The sequence below is a fragment of the Lathamus discolor genome, chromosome 1, assembly GCF_037157495.1.
Source record: "Lathamus discolor isolate bLatDis1 chromosome 1, bLatDis1.hap1, whole genome shotgun sequence".
Classification (NCBI taxonomy): domain Eukaryota; kingdom Metazoa; phylum Chordata; class Aves; order Psittaciformes; family Psittacidae; genus Lathamus; species Lathamus discolor.
In genome coordinates, this window is record NC_088884.1 from 153,564,149 (window position 1) to 153,590,241 (window position 26,093).

The window sequence follows — 26,093 nt, forward strand, 5'->3', positions numbered from 1 at the left end:
TCCCTGTGCTGTTCTGGGTGACCTTATTGAGAGCACAGCCCTGCAAAACCTGCAAACAGAAGCAGATTGTTAACTAGATCAGTAGACTGAACTGCTATTGAACTATGTGAGGCTCAGCAGCCTTAGTTTCCTTTGGTAGATATATTGATGAGCCAACACTAATTTCTCAAGCTGTTTATGCTTCATGTTGTCAGAAGACCAATCTAATGCTTTTTCATTCCCTTCAGATGGCAGAGAGAATTCTAACCTGCATTTTTTTTTCCCAAGTTAGGATGACACTGAAAAACATGGATTCAGCTAGTTTCTGCTGCTGGCCTAGTGTCTCAACCCCATTCTCTCCCCCTCCCAGCTGCACCTACTAATCACTTGGAGTAGTTTCCCTTACCCAGCCTTTATCTTTGTCCACCTGGCATCAAAATTTGGTAGAAACAGCAGTCTCAGCTAGAGCTTTTTAACTTAAAAACACCCTTCCAGGTTCATTGCAACAATATCCTTAGGGACTTGGCTTGATTACACTACATGGAACTTGTTGGAACCGCTATAGTGAGTGATTGATCACTTAGTAAGCATGCTTAAAGGTTTAAGAATGAAAGAGGACTGCTTTGGAGGGGCATCTGGTAGGACCACCTTAAACAAAAGTAAGGTTTTTTTTCCTGTTAATATGCTGGGAATTCTTATGATGCTGTTATCAAACGGTGAACTTTCTTTTTTAGTGCAGCGGTATTAGAAATAGTGGGTATTAAATGTCTATACGTATATATACAGTGAGCAGATCCTTCTCATTCTTCTGTGAGTAAATTCCTCTACTGCAGAGGCTGGTGATGAGTTATGATTAATTTTTAACTTGTGGAAAGTAAAAATCTTAATTTATTCCTAATTCAGAAGCTTCCCGCATGCATAGACTTGTGTCAGGGCCTCATGTCAGACCACACTGTAGTTTTGCAGCTGTCAGTGCCTCCCTGTGCCTGGCAACAGGTATCTGGGCAACTCCTCATGTAGGCTGCTCTGTTGATTGCTTCTGGTTATCCTCCTGCACCAGCTATTTCTCAGTTCCCTGTTGTGATTTGTCTGCAGTTCAGTCTCCAGTGTTCTTTGACTTCACATTATCTCTAATGTCAGCTGGTTGGGGACTTGCCTTATAAATGATCTTTCTCGTTTCATCTTCAGTATACCAGTGACTACCTTGCACATGGACCTTTTCTGTTTTTTTAATCCACTTTCCTAGCAGTCATTTCTTCAATTGTTACTTCTGGTGTGAAATAGTTGCCCTGAGGCTAAGAATAAGAGCCAATGTCTTTAAGAAAACCCCAGCTTCAGCATCTACTTTATAAGTCTGCGTATTGCTTGTCTGTAGGTTCGTGCAGTGTGTTTGCATTGCTCACCAGTGTATTAGGAAGCCCCCTTGCTAATTGCAAGCTGACTTTTCACAGGCAGTCTCTTATGTTTTACATCTGGGCACAGAACACTGGCTGGGATGCCCTTGTCAGGTCTGGCACAGCTGGGTTTGCTTCACTTAAGCAGTCTCTTAAGACAAGTGGCATGAGGAAAACTGCATGGAAGTATTTGGAGTGCATACAAATAGGCATACAGAATTACTCCTCCTGTCTGCCTTCTGGCTTGCTATCCCTTTCAGTTTCAGAAAGCTGGGCTTTTCTGCATCCTCCCCTGCTTGGAAGTGCTGTAAGCTTGCACAGCTATCTCTAAGACCCACTGTGAAACTGCAAGCAAGAGATTTTGGTATCACTGCTGAAAATTCTGAAAATACAATGCAGCTTTTTCTTTAGTATTTTCATATACAGAAAGTGATAACTCCAAAATTCAGGTGCAGACATGCTTGGTTTGATCAACATGATGAGTAAATTCAATCTCATGTGGAAATGCTTTGGTCCTCTGAATTTACTGGCAGTACTTAGTAATTTAGAAGATCAGAATTCTCGAACACAAAGCCTCACCATTTCAGCAGACGTAGGTAGGATGCTACTATTTGTTATTTATTGTAATAGGGAACTACTGTCTTGTTACCCACCTGTAATGCTAAGATACAGGTCTGCTGGTTTTTTTGGCTGAGTAGGTATGGTTTCACTTGGCAAATGCATCTGGCTTGCTGGTTTAGATCACCCAGAAGTGACACACAGCCAATAATCACAGCCAATACGATATGGAAAAAATGAAGAATTTCAGAATGTAAAAGGAGTAAGAGGGAAGAAGAGTTATTTTTTTATAAAAGGTTACTTTTTACCTAAAGTGATCTATCTGTGTGTTGTATTGTGAAGGTGGAAAAGGCAAGGGGCCAAGTATGGTTGGGGCTCAATAATGTAATTCTGAGGCAGAATAACAATATTTCCCGTTATAAAAAGAGATCACAACCAAGTTGCATTGTTGTTATACTAGACATGTAGGACCATTTAATGCTAGAAACACTTTGCTTTACAAACCTAGATTTAGCAATGAGTGAATGAGTGTTCAAGGCCAGACTGAATAGAGCCTTGAGCTCTGTCTGGTCTAGTGTGAGGAGTCCCTGCCCATGGCAAGGGGATTAGCACTAGACGATCTTAAGGTGATTTCTAACCCAAACCATTCTATGAAAGAGATAAGCCAGGAAAGGAGAAGAGAGAAATCCGGGTATTGGTGGTAATTGCATCATTAGCAGTAATCCCAATTGCCAAGCCATTAGGACAGAGCTCTTGTCAGGCAGATGAGATGAATAAAGCAGTTTTGTAATGAGAGGTTTTTATGCTCCTAAAAACAAACTTGCCAAGGGTGGAGTGTAGCCTGGATAAATTGCACCATATGTTCGTGGGTTGTACTGAACCCCACAGCAGAAAACCTGAAAGCCGGATGGGTTTCTGTGCCTCTTCAAAGGCAGAGTAGGTGTTTGGAGGGCAGGCTGATGGACGTAACAAAATCTCTGCAGTGTTCTACCAGGTGCCATCTCTAATGTGGCTCAGAGCCAAGCCTGAATGAGCTTCCTGGCCCTGTATCCCGATGCATAACTGTGGTTCCTGCTGCTTAAGGACCCAGCTTGTCTGCACAGCCTGCCAGCATCTCCTCACTGCCACAGTGGGCAGAGGCTGGTGAACAGAGGTTTCCCACCATGCTGGAGAGGAGCACGGGGCTGGAGCCAGTGCTGTCTGCCATCACTGTCTGCCATCACCCTGGTGAGTTGTTTAGGGAGGGTGGGCATGTGCTCCCAGTGCTAGTGGAAGCAGGCACTGACTATGAGAGGCTGGTGGTTCCTCTCCTGCACAGCCAAATGCAATCTAGTCTATGCCTCCCAGAAGCTGAAATATGACCCAGCTCTTCTGAAACAACTGAGCTTTGAAAAGCTGTACATCCTGCCTACAGTTGTTCAGCTTTAGATAGCAGGAGGTCTCATTGGGTCAGGATGCATTGAGAGTGCACATGGCCTTGGACTTGACTTAGTTTTCCTGGTTTTGAGAGCAATGCTGTGCATAGTTCATAATATACAGAGGAAAAGAACCTCAAATGTGAGCATGGTTTCAACACTGCATGTCTCGGTGAAATTCCTTTTCTCCTAAACTCAGAAGCTAACTCCACATTGGAGGGTTAGCACCAAGGGAAAGAGGCAGCAGGAATAAGCAGAGGCACAGACCAAACTCTCATGACTAGAAGATCTCTCTTGACATAGTTTGCCAACACCTTCACAAGGGGACTTGGCTCATATGTTGAGAAAACCCCCGTGTTGTCCATACCCACTGATTGATAGTTTGTTTGAAAATTTCTCTTTATATTGATTTTTAGTGCACGCAGAGACCAGAGACTTGAATCCATCACAAGGCATGGGAGCACAGGACAGTGGTCTTAAGAGCCTGCTGGCTTACAGAGCTGAAGGAGTTGTTGAGGTTGTTTTTGGTTTTTTACTCATCATGTGCTATAAGTACTAACTGTATTTTTATTCAATAAAAAAAGACACTGTTGTTAGTATTGCATTGCCTGGAGCTGTTACATACTCTTATTAAAGAGTCATTAGGCAGTTAAGATATTGGTAAAATGTGTAGAATTTGAAAGGTGTTTTTTTTACTTGTAAGGCTTTATATGTTTATATATATTTATATATATATACACACAGACACTGCTGAAGGAGAGAAAAAACAACCAACCAGAAAAAAAAAAAACACCCAAACCTGAAAAAAAATCAAAGCCCACCAAAAAAACAAATGAAATTCCACTAAGGAATATAAACCAAGTTTTATGTAGCACCTCCCGTATGAAGACAGGCTGATGAAGTTGGGGCTGTTCAGCCTGGAGAAGAGAAGACTGCGTGGAGACCTCATAGCAGCCTGCCAGTATCTGAAGGGGGCCTATAGGGATGCTGCGGAGGGTCTCTTTGTCAGGGACTGTAGTGACAGGACAAGGGGTAACGGGTTCAAACTTAAACAGGGGAAGTTTAGATTGGGTATAAGGAGGAAATTCTTTCCTGTTAGGGTGGTGAGGCACTGGAATGGGTTGCCCAGGGAGGTTGTGAGAGCTCCATCCCCGGCAGTGTTCAAGGCCAGGTTGGATGAAGCCTTGAGTGGGATGGTTTAGTGTGAGGTGTCCCTGCCCATGGCAGGGGGGTTGGAACTAGATGATCTTGAGGTCCTTTCCAACCCTAACTATTCTGTGATTCTGTGATTCTCTGAAGAGTCTGGCTAAAGATTCAAGGAAATTCAGAATTAAGGCTGAAAATCTATGTTGAAAATCAGCCCTGATTTTTATTTCTTTGTGTATTTTTACAGTAGTGAGAATGGAGGCTGGAGTTGTCAGCCCTTTAGCTCTGAATCGAATTCTAAGTCCAACACTTAATATTGAAGGAGAAGGAAGAGCAAATCAGATTTTTCTAAATCAGTTTTTCTTTTAATAAAGCAGTGTACTACTTCCGTAGAGGAGAAGGTTTTAAGAAAGCTGTTCTTCCCAGGTAACAATACCTCCAGCTTGGCATGCTAAGATACAAGCACGAATGCCATCTCTCAATAGCAACATTCATAAGAAGTACATAACATGTAGGTAGAGGTGTGATGTGAAAGCAGAGGTTGCAGTATTCTGCAAACTGAAGGTGATCAAAAGTCAGGATATTCAACTTTTTCAGAAATCAGTAAGCATCTTACCGAGTCCCTACATATATGTATATATTTCAATCAATATATTATATACAATCAGTGTAAATATAAACATATAATCAGTGTACATTCTATTCTTATCAGTGTTTACTTTCTGACCTCTGAGCAGCTGGAGTTTACTTGTGGAAGTCTTTTGTACTTTTCTTTGAGATTAAATATTATGACACAACCAGATAGAATTTATAAAAGAAATGATTTTCTGTAATAGGTGTTTAATTGCAGTGAAACCCAGAAGTGAAAAATAGTAGTTATAAACTATTGATGCTGAATTCTTTTCCATTTGGTAAGGTCACTTAAAGCTTCTCTCTGATTGGTGTTTTATTGGTGGAGAATGGCAATATTTACAAGAACTTAAGTGAAATGAGAGGCAGAGATGAGGAAAGTTGCCTTTATTTTATTTTTTAAAGTAAAGAGAGCTCGCTGTTCCCTCTCACTGCTTGGCTGAACAGCGTTTCCCACAGATGCGATGAGACCTCCTCCTACTGTTTCATTTTATTTTAGACACTGAGTGCGCATCAACAGGAGTCAAGGTTATTGGCAACCACTGCCTTTGAGACGGAAAATAAATCTCTTGATCTAGAACTCAGAGAAAATGTTCCCTGGATTTCCCTCGAGAGCACTAATCCCTATTTTTAATTGGGAAGCAAAGCTTTAAAAGTATTTTATTAGGCCTCGTGTTCCATGAAGTAGAAGAGTAATTTGCACAGAAGCAGCTTGTATTCCAGTGGTAGTGAAGGAAATGCTTGAAATGGGCATAAAGGTTGAACAGAGATGCATTTCAAGTGTGCTAAACAGCTTTTAGGAAAACGCTGCTGACTTGCTGTGATGTTGGTTTGTTTGTGTGTGGGTTTTCTTTATTTTTAAAGGTACATATTCCTCAAGAAAGAATAGGCCGTATTTAAAGAAGAAATCTACTAGGTGCCTCACTAGGAGGCCCATTACCAGTTGCTGACTTCTTCACATTTTTATTTAAAGCCTTAGAGCTTTCATATTCTGAGCCTATCTGGAGACATTACCATGCAGTTCAGGGTCATTGCAGGATGTCTGGAGTTTAAATTTGCTCTGTGCTCCAGCATTTTTAAAATACTTTGTTAACATTCTTAATATGTTCCATTGGGAGAGAACTGTCAGAACCATCACTGTTTCTATTGAAGCTAGCATGCCTGCATGATGCTGTAAACAAACCAATGCCCACAGTTCTCTTGCAGTACCAAGTTGTCTTGGGCAGTGTTCTTCCCTTTGCCCTCAATCTCCCTCCAGCATCACATGCTTTATAGCCCCTGTAGATGTGTGTGGCTGCTGTAAGCTGGATGCAGGCAGGCTGTGCTGAGACCACAGACATGCTCTGATGGCTTTTTTTTATGTAGAAGACACACATCTCTGGAGGGTTTTTGTGGGCAAAGAAGTTCAGTTGCTGGAAACTGAAGGATAGTCATGCCAAAACCAAACCAAAGTAGTTTTGTCATCTTGCAGCATAGAGCTTTTTATTTGCAGAGGACAATGCTATATTGTGGTTTAGGTTCTGCAAGTCGGATCTGGATCTGCAGATTGGAAGGGTTGACTTGAATGTCTTCAGAGTCTATGCTGTCAATAAGTATCCTTCTAAGGCTGGCCTTTTTTCCATAATTCCCCTCTTAATACAGAATTATTAACTTTGGAGCTTGCAGTTTTTCTGCCAGCCTTGGGTAGTGAACTTTCAGCTAAGAAATTCTGAATGCCGGCTGTTGCAGAAACACGAAAGCCTGAGCTAATTTCTTCTCATATACTTTAAAAAAAAGGATGAAAGGCTTTCCTTACAGCATCTCTAATGAGTTATTTGGATTCTACATCTCCCTCTGCACCTCACAATAGAGAGTAAGCAGTCAAGTCAGGACTGATTTTACCTTAATAGGAAATATCTATGTTTCCAGTAGGAAAGAATCTTGAATTTACTTAAATTCCTTATCTGCTCTAAGTAATTCAAGGCATAGCACATCCCCTGTAGATCTGATAGCTGAACCAGATAAAAACACAATTAAATTTAATAAAGTGTAGATTTGAATCACAGTTTGGCCTGAATGTAACCCTAAAGTAAGTGTCTTGTATTAATATTTACAATAGATATCAATCACTGCAATTAGTAATAACACTAATGAGACAGAAGCAAAATAGTAACCTTATTAAAATTCTCGTTTCGGTAATATGACTCAGACATTTGAAGTGAAAATGGATGCACACTGATTAAATTTGAAAAATCATGCTTTTGAGTCTTATTTTTAAATGTCCTTATAGTTTGATTTGACACTAAGTTTCACAGTTACCTACAGTGGAAATGCAGATTTCCATTAAAATAAATGGTGGTCATCCTTGGAAGTGTTCGGGCCAGGCTGGGATGTGGCTTAGAGCAACCTGGTCTGTTGGAAGGTGTCCCTGCACATGGCAGGGGGGTTGGAACTACATGGTCTCTGAGGCCCCTTCCAACTCAAACCACCTGATGATTCTATGATCAGGAGAAAGAAAGCTGGAAGATCTGGTCTTGTAGCAGACTCCTGCTGGAGCAGGTTTGGTTATCATTTCTCTCCAGGGTTGTCTAGCAATTCAAGTTTAATTTTGCATAACCTAAAGTAATAAGGAATTAGGAATATTTACTGTAACCATAAAACAGGTGATGATAGTATCAGATGTAGTATTCATAGCATCAGGTGTGGTAAATATGTGGTGATAAAAATACTGAGTTTTCAGGTACTTTCCCTACTTTTCTAATCAAAACAACACTATAAAATAGAAGTGCTTGATTTCGTATTGCTGTTATGATCTTTCTCCTCACTCAGACAGTAAAAGAGTACAAATACTTCTCCCCATATCTTAGCCAAGAAATGCACGTTTGAAAATGGATTCTTAGTAGTTTCTACAGCATCTATTCTCCTGCCAGGAACCCTCTGTTCTGATCCTGATTATTTTCAAGCTGCAATCATGTAAACCATAATGATGATGAAAGATACTTGGTGCTGTAAGTAAGTATCGTAAACAAGAGTAGAAAATGATTTTCAGTGCTGTCTTGTGCTTCGCAAGCTTAACAGCATGACCTGTTTCATGACTGCAGCATTTGCAAAAACAGTCTCGCAGTCTCTTTTCCATCTTTTCATCTTAGACAATCTCTCCATCTTCTTTTTCCTCTCAGTTTCAGACTTTCTTCCTGTCTACAAGACCTATAGCACAGAAGTCTCTTGTGAATGCATCATGCAGAGCCTTCGTGACTGTAGCAGAAGTGTCTGTCCTGTTTGGGTTTTTTTTATTGTTTGTTTGTTTTTATTTTAAACTATAGTAAGGAAAGGATCCCTTCTGTTTATACTGTATGGGTTGCATACAAAGAAATGAATCAGCTTCTGTCTGTCAGTTGTAAACCTGTCACTTCTGTTATTAAACACATTTTCTGTAGCAGCAGATGCTGCAGTTGCTGCTGCAGCCAGCTCCTGTTGGCTGTCTACGCTTGGTAAGTGTGGAGAAGCGCAGTCTGCAAAATTCTAGGTGGTTTCTGAGCCACTGCCTTTGGTTCTTTGCTGCTTTGCTCTCAAGAATCTCCATTACTCCTTGGGTTTGGAGATATTTCCCCTCCAGCTCCCTATTCAAGTGTTTACCGTCGTAGAGAATTTTCCCTTTTTTTTCTTCCCTCTTTTTCTGCTTTCCCTGTAATAATACACTCTGTTTGGCTGATCAGGCTTCGAGAAAGCCTGGTGAACACTGCTTTTCTGTCTCACCATTGGACACAATATTTGATGTTGAGGTAACCCTCCTACAGGGGTGTTATGGCCGTTAGCATGATGAAATAATTGCTTATAGAATAAGAAAGAAAACTGTTCTTGGTCTTTGGGAGTTTCTGCCTCATGCTTGCAGTCAGATCCATAGAGGTAGAGCTGTTTTCCTCCTGGGGGATGAATGATGTCCATTACTTCTGTGCGGATTGGTGGTTTCCCTGCGTCTGTGAATAGAGCTGGTGAGAGCTGCTGTCCCCTGAGTACCTATTTCATGGCCAGTAGGAGAAGGTTATCTTGGCTTTTTAGCTGGAGAGGTTGCATCCAGAAAAGCACAATTTTTGACTAAGCAAAGACTGGGCAATCCAAAGATATTTCTGCACATGTAAAATGAATTTCCTCTTCATTGCACCTCAGTTCATGGGTTAGGCACATTGGCTTTAGGGTCCTGCAATATTGTGAAATGTGCTGTATATACACTTTGTATGGGATTATCTAGATTTACAAGTTCTTTGGGGAAGGGATCTTTTGAGCTCAGTGTTTGTGAAACATCTAATACAGTGGGTTCAATTAAAGACCTAATGTGCAGTATCATCATGAAAACTAATGGCTTTTCAAAGTTCAGGGAACAGCTTAAGTAAAAACAAACTAAAATCTTTCTCTTTACCTGTTTTGTACCCAACTTTAGGTTCACCATCTTGTCAGAAAATCTTTGCATTTAAATAGCTCCAGATAAAAGCAGAACAATTATAGAGGAGATGCAGGACTCCATACTACTTGGCTAGACCAACCATCATGACTGTCTTCCCTGTCACTCCTATTTATTTTCACATGCTTTCAGATTGCTTTTATCCTTCCCGATCAATTTGAAAATAGGTTATTTCCTTTTTTCCCCATAACACTTCTGAGCTCCCAACCTGTTGTTAGGGGCCCATCATTGTTCTCTTGGGTTTAGGATAATTTTCCTTACCCTTGATTGGACTTTCATTGCTAACCAGGAATTTGACTGACAGGACAAAACTGCAGTTGTTTTCTTGCCTTTCTTGCCAGTGGTTTGGAAGAGAAATTTCCAGCCCATTGCACAGTGCTAATACCTGTATGTACCTCATACTGGGGTTCCATATAAATTTGGTCTCATTACTGCTGGCTTTCGTTTCCTGATAGCTCCTGCAAGTCTTTCCTTCACAGGAGATGTTTTGGTACCTTAAAACTCATTTACATCTGGAAATCATGCCTGCAGACTTCTGAAAGTAAGATGGTAATCTTAATCAGATGACTGATTAACAGTTGTCTTTTTGTATTCCAGTTGAAGAATTCACCATCTGTGATCTTTAATTAGACTTTACGCTAATTAGATATAACAAAGCTGCATAGTGCCGAGTTTGAGGAAAAATTTATTAGATATAATATATGGCTGATTTGTTTTTATTGCTCAACTGTAAATAAAATCTTCCTTATGTTTCCTGGGCATCCATATTTTCCCACTCCTGTAGGTTTAAAGAATTCCCTTTTGGTCATTAATGGCGTTATGTTGGTTGCTATAGTGATACCGATTTCCTGTCTCAAATTATTGTACTTCAGAGGTACATGAGGCCTTTTAATCGTCTGTATTTCTTCCTTTCCCATTTCATCTTTTATTTTACAGATGCACTTACTCAAGGACTGAATTCCTATATTGTTGGTCTTTTTTCCCACTATCTGGTGGAAACTGGAGTTAATATGTACCTTTCCCTCATAGGACTAATGAAGATTCCTGCTGCTTTATTCGTACCCTCACTCAACATTTCTCTATATTGAGGCCTTAAAAGCCTTATATTTAGTTTTGTTATGGGTCGCTAACCTAGTGAAACAGATTCTGTTCACCTTGACCAAATCAAGAGCAGGTGCACCCAACAAAGTGGAATTCTCACATGGATGAAAAGGAACTTGTCGGTCATGATAGATGTTATGTTGAGTGAGATGCTACTGAAATGCAGTGTAATTCAAGGTGGGCCAAAGCTCCATAATAGAACTTAATGGGGACTGAACCCCAGCTGAGACTGTCTGCTGGTTTGGTGATACATGTAGTAGAAAGAAACTATAGAGCAGTATTAGCTGATCTGTGTTCCCTTTGTTTCTTACAAAGTCCGTGTGGTAATTGAATTTTCTATAAGAATCAAGCTTTTTATGGGGGTTTGTCACTGTTGGGCATTGCTGCATTGCTTCTCGTCCTCTATACATCCCTCTGAGGGCTGCTCTGCTGAGAGATGGGTGTGCATTTGGCATGTTAGTCTTTCGATGCAGTATTCCCGTTGATTAGGTGGTCTGCATTTGAGACTTCCTGCAGTATGGCATTGCTAGTGTAACCTTGATCATCAGCATTTATGGAATTTGGTATGCTGTGTGCGGTGGGTAACCCTAAGCAGCCTCAGTTCAAAGGTCTCTATTGCTAAATGCCTTTCTGCTCAGGAATCACTCATACAGATGAATGATGCTATTTCGGATACAAATCACAGCCTAAGAACTTTGTGGAATCAGGCAGACCGCTAGAGTTTCTAAGCAGCAGGAAAAAAAATCATTACTGAATAAGGTTAAAAGGAAAAGATTCCAGGTGGGATTACTGGATGTCTGAATGGGCAAAACATGTTGGGGAAGGTGCATGTAGAATACATTCAGGAAAGTCAGGGAAAGGAAGAGATCTGTGTGGCCAGAAGCAAGTGATGTGTTTTTATATTAGCAATCTAAAACTGAAGGAGAAAAGAGAAACAAAGAAGACAGACGTGTGTGGATCCCAAGATGAATTCATATCCCATGGAATTATACAAACATCATTGCCAGCCTACTAAATTGCTATATAACTGAGAAGGAATGCACAATATGTTCTTCTTTATTAATGTCTTTCTTATTTCTATATATGTTGTTCTACCCCATTTTCTTTATAATTTAGGTACTCTTCTGATTTCTGTCCCTTGAGTGCCAGTCTAATGTGCTGGATTTATGCTGTTTGTTCAGCAAGATTCCTACTTTCCCAAATTCTGTCCCATGTGCATTTAGCATAATCTTCGTTTGCACTTCCACTTGCTGCCTGCTTGTTTAGCTTTTTCTCCCAGGCTATTAGCTCAGTTCTATTTTCTTGTGGGGACAAAAAAAACTTATTTCTGAGGTGGAAGTAATTAAGTCTTCTATGCTAAAATAATCTTGTCCAGGATACTTCAGATGTAGTCTATTGTCATTCCCTTGAAATCCATATGTGATGCTATAGATTGGTGATAGAAAAAAACCTAGGCTTCTCATGCTACTTTTCCAGACAACAGAAGTTTCTGTGGCTGAGCCAGTTGGCAGCAGGTGGATCCCAAAGCAGTATCTGCACCACACCAGTAACAACTATTTGGTTTGGCTGCCAGAAACTTACCCTGTGGTGTTGTCTGGTTTATTATTTGTATTGCTGTTTGTGGGTAGCAGCTGCTTGCTTCACTATCTGTTTTTAGCTGCCTGTGTGTGGGCATAAAACCCATGTGAGGATAACTCTGCTGTGGTTGTAAAAGCAGAAAATAGACGTATTTTCATCTCTCAAAAGATCTTTAGATCTTTTCAAAGAGAAATGAACTGTGATTGTGCAGGGTGAAAAGGGTCTTGTGCTTTTTAACTGCTCTATGATGACACAAGGGACAACTGTATTTCTTTCTACTTTTTCTGTTCCTTTTATTGATGCTGGGAATTCAAGGCTTGTCTGGCTCAGGGGAATCCACAGGATTTATCTTTTTTCTCTGTTATTTTGTACTTATTTGACTTCGTCCCTATGATTGGTTTAGAAGTATTTTTATTGGCTTTTTAACTCTTAACTGTGGTGCTACGTCTCCATCTCAGCTGCAAGAGTGTGCTGTAACCACTTCTCAGAACCTGGAGGAATACTGTAAAACAAGCCAGGAAGAGCAGGTCAACCAGGGTCTGAAAAATATTAAACTTGTATTTTTTTTCTTGCTTTTTAAATTTGAGGTGGGAAGAGCAGACCTAGATTAAAAATGATGTAAAATGAGTATTTCCCTAGTTACAGGCAAGGTAGTAAGTCGGATCCAAGGTCAATCCAGGAGACTCAACTAATGATCCAGAAACATCAGGGAATGGGAGTGGGAACAGGCACTCCTATGATACAGCTCAGGCAGGATCATGTGCTAGAGCTGAAATGAAGATACCAAGCTGTGGACAAGAGGGTGAGTGGGTTGGGGTCTGAGGTGAGGCTGCCCAGGGCAAATAAAGCCTATTGGTGCTCTGAGGACCCTGATAAATTTAACTTTCTGAAAGTGTTTGCTAGGGCAATCTTACAGCCAAAGTTACTGTGACAGGTTAGAAGTGCCCAATAGAGCTGAAAGGTGGATAATATTGACTGTTGAGAATGAGTGAATACTTGCTTTCAAATGGAGCAATTATAAGGCGATAATATCATTGCAGCAGTGGTCTGGATGAAGCCTGTGGAGACCTACGATTCCAGTTCTTGCCCTTCTCTTACCGAAACTTCTTGTACAGTGGAGGAGCTGTGTGAGGGAAAAGACAGTTATATTTCTTAGGAAAGCTAAAAGAGATGATAATTGCAACTGAATTACTCTGAAAATAATCAATGGACTTGTATCACACTTGCTACAAAAGCCTGCCTTTCCAAAATGTCTTTCTGCTTTTGATCTTGGAAAGGAACGGCAGGTGATACTCACTTCAATTTCATATCAAAATACCCAATTTCAGATAGAAATGAAGTACTGCTGCTAATAAAGAACTTAAATTGCTGATGTTATGATTTCTGTAAAATATATGGATGCAAAAGGAGATGACAGTGAAGAACCGAGGTGAAAAAATCAGGTTCTTTAATTCTGTCTGACTAATCGTAAAAGTACTTGGTTTCCCAAGTCATTTGTCTTTCAAATAGAAGACTCTTGTGGTAGGGGTATCTCTTACACAATGCGCTTGGCCTTACGCCAACAGATGAGCACTCCAGATTGATACTAATGAAAGAAATATTAATGCACCATAGCATGTCAGTTATCTTGAAAAGGTCTCCAGCAACCATTTATCACTGAAATTTCCCATCTTGTAGCTGGGGACCAAATTGTGTTACATGTTAGAATAGTTCTGCCAAATTTGATCCATCATTAACTTTCATTTGTTGATAATTTGAACATGAATTTTTATTTAAGTTATGCATCTTTGTCAACTTGATGGAAAAGTCCTGAATTGCCATGTTGTCACTGATGATGAGTGATGCTGTTTCACAGCTGACACTCAACTGTATTCTGAAATGGTTTAAGGCATATAATTCCCAGGAAAAAATCCTGAGACCAGGGAATTTATTTGTTGCATTTAGGAGGGAAGGAAGACTTTTATGGTGTAAACTGGATCTTCAATTACTGAATCATGCAAAGAAATAATGCACAGTTTTGGTTTTTTTTTCTTCTTCCTTAACCTCATTGGTGTGGTGGCTTTCATTGCTAGGATTACCAGGCTTCCAAGCAGAACAGGATAAAGTGGAGAGGTAACACCAGAGTAAATTCTGTTCATCTGCTAGCTGGGTTTGAGTGGGTTGGATGACATATGTGAGGTGCAAGAAGGCAAATGAATCCATTGTAGGGGATGTGAAGCAATCACAAATCTTGGCACTAAGGAACATTGACATCAATTGCCTAAGACTTCAGATAAAGGCGACGTGCCACAGGGTTTTCACCAGGGAGGCTCAACACAGAAGCATCCCCCACCATAATATTGCGGGAAATCCCTTGGCTAAAGGAGTTTGTTGGGCTTGTGCACTATAGGATGGCTATTCCTTTTTACTACTACTACAGGATAACATGTAGTAGTCTATGGAAATACATATCTTTCTGTGTAAGATTGGGCCGTTGCAAAGCTCATCTACTTCTTTTCCCTGTGCAAGGCATGCTTTGCTTAAAAGCAAACACACAACAGCTTAGACTTGTGGGTTACTTTTTGTGGTGATGTGTCTTAAAGTTCTCAAGTAAAATTCTAGGTGACGTGTAGAACTCTGGTCAGAAGGAAGTTGGAGAAGGCTCATACATAGTAGATTTTAATCACAGTTTAATATACTTCTGTAATGTACTCAGATACTGTTTTCAGGAGTGTGGTATAAGATGCCTGTGTTGAACAAACAGAATGGAAATCAAATTAAATGTACTTAAGCAACCAGTAAATAATTTCACAAGCTCAGGTGACACCTTCAGATGGTATGAATTAAAACCAGAATGAAAGAGACGAGAGGGTTAAACACTGACTAGCTGTATGAAGTGCCTTGTAAATGGAAGCAAAGCCTTGGTATTGGGAAGAAACAAACCTGTTTTCTTTCTGGAAAAGCTATGACTGACAGTATTCTCACCTATATTTAAATGGACAGTGCAGATGAATTTGTCATGCCAAGCTCAGGATTGTTGTATATGTTTTGTGCCTGTGTTTGATATAATTTACTCTTCTGAGAATCTGTAGCAATATAAAGGCCATAGGTAGCCTTTCTCATCACTTGGCATAGGGATTAGACCCTTGCATCATAAGTCAAGAGGTTGTGGTTGTCATCATTTCTCCATTATCCAGGGTACTGAGAGGTTGGCGTGGGCTTTGCATAATGTACCTCATCTAGGATATGCTTGGCGTGTAATTTAAAGACCCTTGAATCACTGTACTGAGCTCCCCAGGTTTTTGGAAAGGCCAATTAGCTCTGGTTGTGAACATAAAATACCTCTGTTCTGCTTCTAGACAAAGCCTGGGCAAGAAGCAGCAAAAATGAATTCTTGCATCTGAACTAATAAGCGTTAGCGTGCTCTGCAGAGACCTACATCCATAACCCTGTACTGTTAATTGGCAGCTTCAATAATTTGACCATGTCTGAACATAATTGACAGAGTTGCCAGCATTTTTGCACCTCTGTCATGTTGTCCCAGCCTTATAGTGACCAGCCACTGGTTGTCACTATCACTACGAGTTGTTTTGATTCCCACTGCAGCAAGCCTTGTGCAAAGAGGTGGTTTTTTGCCTTGAGCATGTGAAGTCCTGGTGTCTATCAGAGGTTGTTGTACTGGGTGTAAGGTGGAGACAATTCTGTTTCTCAACCATTATGCTAAATGAAGACCTGACTTTGTGTGGTCTTATGGTCGTATCTCTTTAGGGAACCATGGTACTTCATGAGGGATTTCTTTCCTGTTTCCCTTAGCTTTTAAAGCAGAGGGCCAGTGATATTACAACAGGGTGGGTTTGGAAAGAGTGCTGCTGAGGTGCAGGCTCAGTATGGGACTGTCACAAATGTATGATGTCAAGCTGCCTATGCTATCTGGTGTTAACATCCCCGGAGACGTAATTTATCTGTTCTTTTAAAAGCACCGTGGTTCATTAGGGGTACATGAAGAAAATCACCTAAGTAATATCTCAATGTGCTTGTTTTGTGGCAAGTTGAGTATGGCTCTGATAATGGACATATGAATGTTTCTTCTTATCTAACAGCGGTATAAAAATCTCCACTGCATGTATCTTAGTAAATAGTAGGAAAAGCTTTCAAATTTTCTTAGTAGTTTGTTATTTTCTAGGTAGTGTTTAAATGGTTCTGAACCCCATCTTACAAGTTTTTGTTTGTATTTCATGTATTTTTTTGTATATCATTTTGGATCTCTTGATATTTACAGTTTATTGCTTCTTAATGTTAGCCCGTCATCTACTTAATCACCTCCTCTCATCTACTAATAGCATTTAGAGTTGTGCTTCATGTTCAGGTTTGTCAGAAAAACAAATGCGTGGGGCATGGAAAAAAAACCCTCAAGCCAACTCTGGAAAAAACCCAAACCATTTCTTCCCCCCTTTTGCAAGAATTAAAGAAATATAAACATCAGACAGTGTGTGTGTATTGCAGGACTCTGTGATATGTATAGCCTGAGGCACTATTTTGGTATCGTGTAGAGAATGAAGATGCTCCTTTACTTCACCTGTGTCAGAAACAGGATTTAAGTCTAGCAGTCACTGTTGAAGGAAGAAGTTTAGGATGTTGTTCTAATGATGATGCATATATTTCATTTAAAGTAACTAGCAAAGGTTTTGATGAAGCTTATAAACTTAATAGCAAAAAACCTATGTGATCTTAACATGAAAAACTCCTTAGTAGGAGTATGACCATTCATTAACAACCCACTTAGCTCATCACTGGATTAAGTGATGTGACTCAGTCACCTTCATTCTTGCTGCACCATGGAAACCAGCTGGATACAGAAACTTGTGTTTTTTGGAGGACAAGTCAGTCACCTTAGCAGTGAGGCATAGGGGAATTGTGGAAATGTTTTTGCTCAAAATGTTCTGCAAAAGGAACAATTTACATTTCAGTTGTTACAAACCTTTTGCTTATTGATGACATAATATAACTTTTGCAAGAGAAGTGATCCTTGGGGAAAACAAGAGTAACAATAGACATCGTTATAACCAACTGTTGCTTTCTGTATTCAGTATGGAGGTTTTACCTTCTACCCTTACAGGCATTCACAGTTCACCTAAGTTTGTTATCAGTTCGGAGTGTTGCCGTTCTTGCCTTAGGGGGTTTAAGAAAAGAGAAAATTAAATGGCAGGAATCTTTTTTACCCCTTAACAGCATTGGACTGAATACACTAATGGGGTCCCAGACTGACAGTGTGTCTCGATGTTTTCCACTGAAAAGCAGATAACCTGAATGGGGTCTGAAATACACAGCTGGAAGGTGTAAGGCCATATGGTCTCAGCTGGCATGGTCAGAATTACACCTGTACAACTGTGGTCAATTGAGGATGGCTGGGGAGCGAGTCCACGCATACTCGTGTCTCCTCAGTGCGAGCACGTTGCTCTGAGGCTGTTGTTCTGTCCTTGTGTCTGCTTTAGGTAAGAGAAATTTGTCTGCTGGAGCTGCACAGCAGGGAACAGCCTCTGACTGCCTTTGGATGCCTGTGACAAGGTCATCTCGGTGCACAGCCCTGGGGAAGGCTTCCTGCAGGCTCTGGGCACAGCCCACTGTGCTCTCTTGCCCTTAGTCCCGGGGCTGTGTGATCCCTCAGCAAAAGATCGTGTTGGCCAGCACTCTGTTCCTCTGTCCCCTCCGGGAGCTTGTTGCTTTTCACAGGTCAGTGTGAGTCAGAAATGAGAGCCTGGCTCTGTGATCGTTAATCCCAGATCAGGGGCTCCTTCATCATCCAGCAGCCCAAGTGTGATCTGGAGCAGTGCTGTCAAATTAGCCAGGCAGTGCAGCATGAAATCCGTGCTGGCTCCGTGCCTGATGCTGGAAGACAGATGTTACCTGATCCATAGGGGTGATTGGAATGGTGCAGGCAGATAATACCTGAGACGACATAAAGCTTGACAATGGAAAATTAACTTTTCAGCATTTACTCATCAGATTTGAACTGTCAGGGTGACTTAATACTGGAGCAGTGCTTTGATGGGGGTCTTTCAGGAGCCTGAGGGGTAGCTCTGCTGTAGTGTCAAACTGCAGCCTAACTTTGCTTTAACAGCTGTTTATGTAAAGCTGGTGGTGAAGCTTTGGAAGAAAATGAGTGGATAAATTTCCTTGACTGTTTTTGAAACCTTACTATAAGAGAGGTCTGTACGCAGTGGGTGCTGTAGCTCTTCCTAACCAGCAATCAGACTCCACTCATCTCAATTAGTGGGCAGTCTGAGTCTGGCTACCAATGTGCTGCCTGTATGCAGTGCCATTAAAAGAATCCAATTGCAGATGAAGCACAACTTGGCATACTGCTGAATACTTTGTTTTTTCTTTAACTTTAATTTTTTAGGCAATTTTACTGTAATTTTGAGTTTCTTCCCATTTCTTTTTCTTTCCCGCAGCAGGAGAAGGGGATTACAGTAAAATAAGCTTTTCCTTCACACTATCAGCAACGTGATTTGCCGTTTCAAGGGCAATGTTTGTAGTCTAGCAATGTGTTGGATATATTTGTAAAATAAAGGAATGCTTGGAAATACAGCTTTCCACCAAAAGAAAAATCAGCAGAAGTGTATATTTACTGAGTTTTGTGAGGGAAATCTAGATGTAAATTGGCGCAAATAATTTGCACAATTTTAAAGAGCTGTTTAATACCTTATAGCTAGTTAATACTCTCCCTTCCAAATCCTGACCAGCTGCAATGAAGCATCATTTCAATGAAACATCATTTCACCAGATAATTTTACAGTCTGCAGAAGAAGGGGCTAAAAAGTACTCTCTGAAGTAGATGTTACAAAATCACAGGGTTGTTAGGGTTGGTCCATAGCAGGAACTCGCTGGTGCAGATAACTTGTGTAAATTTGAAGACTCATGCTTTACAAAATTAGCTCATTTTGGAGGCTGACACTACAGCAACTCTCAGAACATTGTCATAAGGATAAAATTGGTCTTAAAGGATGAGTAGAGGAAGGGCTGCTTTTCAGCATACAACGTGCTTCTTCAAAGTTACAAACATTAAGGGGAGACTCCTTGCTGTAACATATCTGGCATTATCCTCTTGAAGACAGGTCGTTTTTCTAGTGTGACTTGCTGTATGTTGTGATTACCAGATGTTACAGCAGTAGGATATATCCTATTATTTGAGATTCTTTTAAAATATAATCTGTAGGTATGCTAAATGGCTTGTGGACAGATGACTTTAAGAAGTTGGTGTAGTTTTCCTGGGTTTTTTGGGTGTTTTTTTTTTTTTTTTAAGCCACCAGTACTTTCTTTTTAAAATTAAATGATCAAAAAAGAAGCTGCAGCTTTAACAGGGTATAGGGGTTTTGATATATTCATGTAGAATCTAATGGGACTGACTCTGATGCATCACAATGGACTATGAAAGTGATCACATTCATGTAACAGGAGGTATTAATGTAACACTGGCTGAGTCTGGAGGGAAGGAAAGAAAAAAGAATCAGACCAGCCAATTCTGGTTTTGTGGGAGGAATTTTATACTAACTGCAGCTGTCAGTCTTATCATTCACACTGAGACATTCTTAAAAGCAGAAACTAATCAGTGTAATGAACATATATTATGGGGGTGAGGATTAGATGCTGAAATAAAGTATCTGTCTTGATTTTTTTTGTGTTTTTTTGGTGTTTGTTTGGTTTTGTTTTGTTAAAAAAAGCTCATGACGACCCTGATATTTACAGAAGCATGACAGGAACAACCTCACAGCATATCCAATTACCCTTAGAAGTATTGTGTGCTTCCAAGGTGCTACAGGCATGTAGGAAATCGTTAGAAAAAATCCTTGTGTGTGTTATAAAAGAAATCTTAGTTGAGCATCAATTAAATGGTACTCTTCTTTATTACATCAACTCAGTCACATCTGAAGGATTGTCTTCTGCTGTAGGAATGTCAGGATTTAAATGTTAACTAATAAAACCCCCTAGTTGCAATGCATTTTTTCTTTAATTCTAAACTGCAACTGCTCAGTGACATTTGTTAGCGCACATTTTGAATGGAATAAAGGTTGGTTTGGAAGGAATTGCTGCTGTCTGGGTCAGCAACACAGTTGTCCTTTAGAAAATGAGTTGAGCCCTAATTCAGTGAATACTTGGTATGTGCCTGGATGTGTTGCTGAATCATGGTTTCTGTGCTGGAAGTACAGGCTTGGCTCCTCCTAATTGACTCCCCTTTGGGATGTCAGAGTATTGGCTGGATGGGATTCTGATTCTGGGAATCCTGTACACTTAGACTGAGCTTTTTTTGTTGAGGGAATATCTTGTGCAGTAGGAGAACTATGTGAACTTGCTTTTCCCTTCTGTGGTGCAACTAATATATTTGTTAAATAGAAGCCTGTGTTTCTGTGCTTCCTAAAGGTCAGATTTCTTTCCCCTTTGAGCACCCTGCACAGGGTGGTAGGGAAGGGTCGTTTTAGAGTTTATGATGAATATTTGAGAAAGTCGCCATTCAGGGCTGGAAAATGTTGCTCACAGCGCTGAACAAATCCATGCTTGTTGGAGGGAGTGTGGCCACTTGCAGCTGCATTGCTTTATTTCACTTTATTTTTTTCCAAAGCTATGGGTCCTTTTGCTCTGAATGGTTCTGAGGCCTTCTCTCTCTGTGTCAGTTTAACAATACCGACACTTTGTCAGTGTTTTGGTTTGCTTTTGTTGTTTGTTTGGTTTAGTTTTTTTTTGATGAGCAACTTTAAGACAGTGATTCATGACATTTTTGGCCATTAGCCTCCATTGTGGTTTTCACAATACACCATTATTTTCTTTTTTCTTCCTGTTGGGCTACTAGCCCAGATTCCTTCCACTTCAGTAGCAGGATGGATTTAACAGAAATCTCTCTGGGCTCAAAAAGAAAAGTGACTCATCTCCCCTTGCTCATCTACGCACGTACATCTTAATAAGTTTCTTTAATAACTTTGTTATGAATGTGGGGGTATAGATTCAGTCTTGTCTTTGCAGTCTGTTAAATGTTTCGTGTCGGTGAATGTGTTCAAAAGAGTTAATGTTATCTTACAGCCAAGTGACTGTTTGGGGTAGGTCCTGCTCACTCATCCTGTCATACAGCCCTGCTGCCCATTCTGGCTGCTCCACCTCATTGCAGTAGGAGATGTGAAAGGCATGTTTTGCAGCTACAGCCATGGTTGCTCTGGGAAACCAGGCACCCTGGCTAAAAACAGTCTTCTCTAAGTTAGCAGCTTTGCCTGTGAATATACAGGCATGAGAAGCTGATTTGGGTAATAAGAGATTCCCATGGTGGACTGGGAACCAGGGCTATCTAGGAAGAGACAGACAGGAGGAAGACGGAGACGAGATGACAAAGATGTAGTGATTTTAATCTTAGCATTGCTACTCTATGGAGTGCTTGATGTTGCATCCTTAAATTTTGCTAACCACTGTGTATTTTCTTAAGATCTTAGTTGAGGCTAGAATTTCATCCCACTAAATGCATGTCTGCAAGAAAGCATTTGTCTCAAAACCCGTGATGTTTTAGCAAACCAAGGGCTATGTGTGGAAAACAAGGACTTACTGTATCTTTACTCTGCTCATGGGGAGCTAAGGTGAAAGAGACTTCCTTAAGAGGCTGAAAATTTACCATGAGAGGAACTAGATCTGAATTTTGTGTGCTCAGGATGTGAGCCTCCGCACCAATTCCCCTGTTCTCCTTATTCTGTTTGACCTGGCTTCTATCCCTCCCTCCACAGAGCTTTCTGTCACCCCACTTCTTTCTACTTGTGCAGCTGAATTGAGCACATTCTGCTTCCAGGGGGAATTCCTGTGCTGTAGGGCAAAGCTCTAATGGTCAGTGTTTTATTTGCTGGTGGAACCGGCTCATTTTGTCAACTATGGAAGATTTTGAGCTAGATCATCTGTGGTATGAGGAGGAGAATGAAGATGGGGGTTGGGAAATGCCACTGATAAAGGTTTAAGTGGTCAGAATTTAAATCTTAAATTGTCAATTGCATGGCTGGCTAGAAAAAGAAATGTGGGAAGAAGGAGGCAGTAAACATGATGATTAAGTGGATCTTACTCAGAGTAAATTATAGCATTCCTGAATGAGAGTCTTCTCTTTAACAGAGAAATCATTAAATGTTAAACTCACACTATTATTTGCGTTTCAGTGCGTTTCATTAGGTAGACTTGCATGCACAGAAATATCCATTCTAATTAGTATTGAAAAGAAGTCTCGTGTACAGAGCACTGCCTGGTAGGTATTTTTGTACTCTCTCAGTGAACTCATTTTATATGATGATGATTTCCTCTAATTTTTAATTAACATGTCTAAGTTAGAGTTGGGGAGAATGATCAGTGTTTCATTAACTGCCTTACACTTGGAGATCTATGCAAACCTGATTGATATGGTTGCTACAGGGTACTTTGTCAAAATGAGCCATCCTACCACTACCTTTCTCCCCTTGCTTTCCAGCTACATGAATTTGAGTGAAAGGCAAGAATATTTCTTGTTCCCTCTCTGGGGAAAATTATTAGCTCAACTCTCAGCATCACAATTAAAAATATACTTGCTAGTCCATAACAGATACCCCTAAATCATAATGTTTAATATGAAACATTACTAAAGCGTATTGTTGATACTGATTTATTTAACCAAACGTGCAAATGAATTATAGTATCTCACTGGAAAAAGTGGTTGAGATATGTGAGTGCAGGATGGTCTAGTGGTAAAGGTGATGTACTTCTAAGGCTCTGGTCCCACCTCTGCCCCTAACCTGCTTAATGACTGAGATCAAATCACTGGGTACAATATTGGTATACTACAGAAAGTCACTTACTAATGAGTATGACTAATAACAGTCTCTTCCTCCCTCAGAATGACTGTGCTCATACTGAATGTTTTTCAAGGAGTTTAGGTTAAGTTGTGGTTCTTGTAGCTATAGGGTTTCTTTTGCCATACTGTGATAATGAGAAAGGAAATGAAAAGAGCAAAGGTAAAAAAAGAGCTGAAACCCAGCAATGTACTCAGTATTCTGCCCACAAATTGTGTCATGAAACTGAACTGGATATTGTGAAATCCAAGTAGAAATGCAGTCTCTGAACTTGCTTTGTCTAAGGAAAACCAAGACTTTTTACAATCTGCTTATCATAGTAGGAAGAGCTAACTGCGGTAGCCGTGATAGAGCTGGTACATTATAAATTATCCAAATATGTTTTTATGAAGCCATTATTAAAAGGAGAATAAAAACTTTTCTTTATAAACTGCTGAAAATGGTTATGGTATTAAAATATACTTGGTTTCCTCCAAAATTTTGGGCTTAGAAATTTGATCAAGAAATCTTTTGTCTTAAAATACGATATGCATATGGGATATTAAGGCACATGAGGTTAATTTAAAGGCAGTTCATGTGATATAGAATTACAGCGTAATTGAGGTTGAAAGGGACATCTGGAGGTCATCTGGCCTGCCTTCCTGCTCAAAGTGGGACTTGTATCAAAGGTAAGATGAAGTTGTTAAGGTTTTTAAGTTAAATGTGCCTGGTCCAGGCACAGTTTGAGTTCTTAAAGGATAGAGATACCTCAGTCTCATTGGGCAAGTTGCTCTAAGTACTTTCAGGGTGAAAGTGTTTGTCTTTTATATCCCACTGTCATTTACCTTACAGCTTATGTTTTTCCATCTATTGTTCCCAGGTGTTGGGAAGAGTGTGTTTGTCTTCTGTTTATGTAGTGGAAAATACTGCTTTAGTTGTTGTCATTAGACAAATGGATTTCCCTTACTTTTCCTTATCTATCATGTTTTTCAGCTCCGTAACCATGATTCTCTACTGGACTCGCTCCAGTCTCTCAATCTTTGTTGCAGCTGGGTTCCCAAAACCAGGTGCAGTATTCTAGATTTGTTATGTAGTTGGTAGCAAGTTGCTGAATGATAAATATCAATGGTAGCATCCCTACAGCTACCTGTATGTAAGGGGACTTAAAACTATCTGCCAAACTTGCCGTGAGAAATTAAGTGCAACCTGGAAGGATGAGTTACACAGATCCTTGCCTTTGCACCTTGTATTCTAGGTCTGAGGGAAAAAACCAGATGGGAGAAAAACCCAGTCTGAAGAAGGGAGGAGGGCAGACAGTGCTCAGTTGTAATGGTGGTATTAAGTACAAATGCTAAAGCTTCATTTTCCTGGAGAGGTGATGAAGGAGCGAGTTATGGAGGGATGAGTGAGAGCATGTCTTTTGATTGGAGCAAGCACATTGCAGGCCCTTAAAGTTGACTGAAACACTGGGACCACTTTAGTGCTAAGCATGATGTAATGCAGTGAACAGTTTCCTCTTTTAACTGTCTCCAGCTCTGTAATTAGGAACGTAACCCATTGCGTTATGAGAATAAAATTTATTTTTCCTGATAGGCTTTTTAGTGTTGGGTAAATATGACAGTCAGAACACATGGTGTTTTCTTAAAAGCTGTGAATTCAAATGATGGCTTGAAAAAAGGATCTCGAGTGTTTACAATCCAAGGGAGGTCTGTCAGCTACAGAAGCTGGAGCATGTTTTCCACCAGCTAGAATAGCCCGTTTGGGGCTAATGACAGGAAAAATAAAGAAAGAAATCTCCCTTGGGGAAGCAGGGGGGGGGGCTTAATTCACAATTTTGTGAAGCTCATCACCTTAGTTCCTAGGCTTTAATTCTGAGTCCAGCGCTAGTCAGTACTTCACTGTTTTCAATCACTGATGTGAATTTTGCTGTTAAGTTTGTAGAGAGCATAAACATTGCTAAAATAATGAAGGTTGTTTCAGGGCTAATCTGAAATGGGTGATTGGATAACGAAGGTCCAGCAAAATTCATTTTGGTACCACCGGATAAAGAGCTGTAGATCAGGAAGTAAAAAAAAAAAAATGCATAAAAGACTCAGGGTAGAAAGATGCTTTGGGAAGTAGCAACCCAGAAGTCAGTGTAAGGCTATTAAGGTGTAGCTTGCTCAACATATACTTAAATTGAATTGGTATGGCAAAGAGGGCTCACGAGGTTTGTTCTCAGTGCTGAAATTCCCATCTGTATGAACTGAACTTGGAAGGTCGCTCTCTCTTTCATACCCCCTCTCCCCTCCTTTTTTTTCCTCCCTCCTTGTCTCTGGCTGCAGACTTTATCTTGACAAACTTGCTCGCTCTTCTCCAGAAAATCAGTCTGATTCTACTGGCAATTAGCCCAGGGAAGCAGAGACTGGTTAGACTAATTATTGCTGGAGGTGTAGGTAGAGGTCTACAAAGCCTAAGGCTAAACAAGAGGAGACAGATTAGAAACAGCTCTTTGGAGTCTGAGAGATGAATAATGTCTGGGCTTGGAAAGTTGTTGGATTCTTGGGGAGAACCTGGTGGTGTGGATGAAAAAATGCTGATTATTTTTCTATGTATCTGCATTCCTTTAATCCCCCCTCCACATGCCCTAATTTTATGAGGCGTGCTTGCCAAGTGATCTTTCCCTTTTAGGAAAAGAACAAAATGTTTAGCACAGCTCTCCAACAGCAGCACTGTGCTGGCTTATCCAGAATCGCTATTCATGGAAACCTATGATGAGGCTTCTGTAAACTGTCTGTGGGCTTGTCCGTAAAGGTTATATAAAGTACAAGTTGTAAAATTACCTTGTCTTTGCCTCTGGTAGCTGCTGTTGTTCAGATCTTGGTGCCACCCCTCAGAAGTGTCCTCAATTCAGCACATACTCTGAAGATAAGGTGTGAAAGATGGGGAGAGGACCCACAGAAATGATCCAGATGCTGGAAAATAAGCTTTATGAGGTTCACTGGGGGGGGACGATGGACGGACGGACTAGTCATTATTCTTACCAAAGAGCTAATGTGATTGCTGCGTGTATTTCTAT

General features: G+C 40.4%; 1 protein-coding gene and 1 long non-coding RNA gene across 7 annotated transcripts in view; both read left to right on the top strand.

The window, feature by feature from the left end:
* SORCS2 (sortilin related VPS10 domain containing receptor 2) overlaps positions 1 to 26,093 on the top strand; it is a 559,071-nt gene that overhangs the window by 140,983 nt on the left and 391,995 nt on the right. The window lies entirely within an intron of this gene.
* LOC136003913 (uncharacterized) lies at positions 486 to 3,813 on the top strand. Its single transcript, XR_010608201.1, has 3 exons — positions 486 to 543; positions 2,915 to 3,158; positions 3,763 to 3,813. It is a non-coding gene; the product is annotated as an uncharacterized LOC136003913 (long non-coding RNA).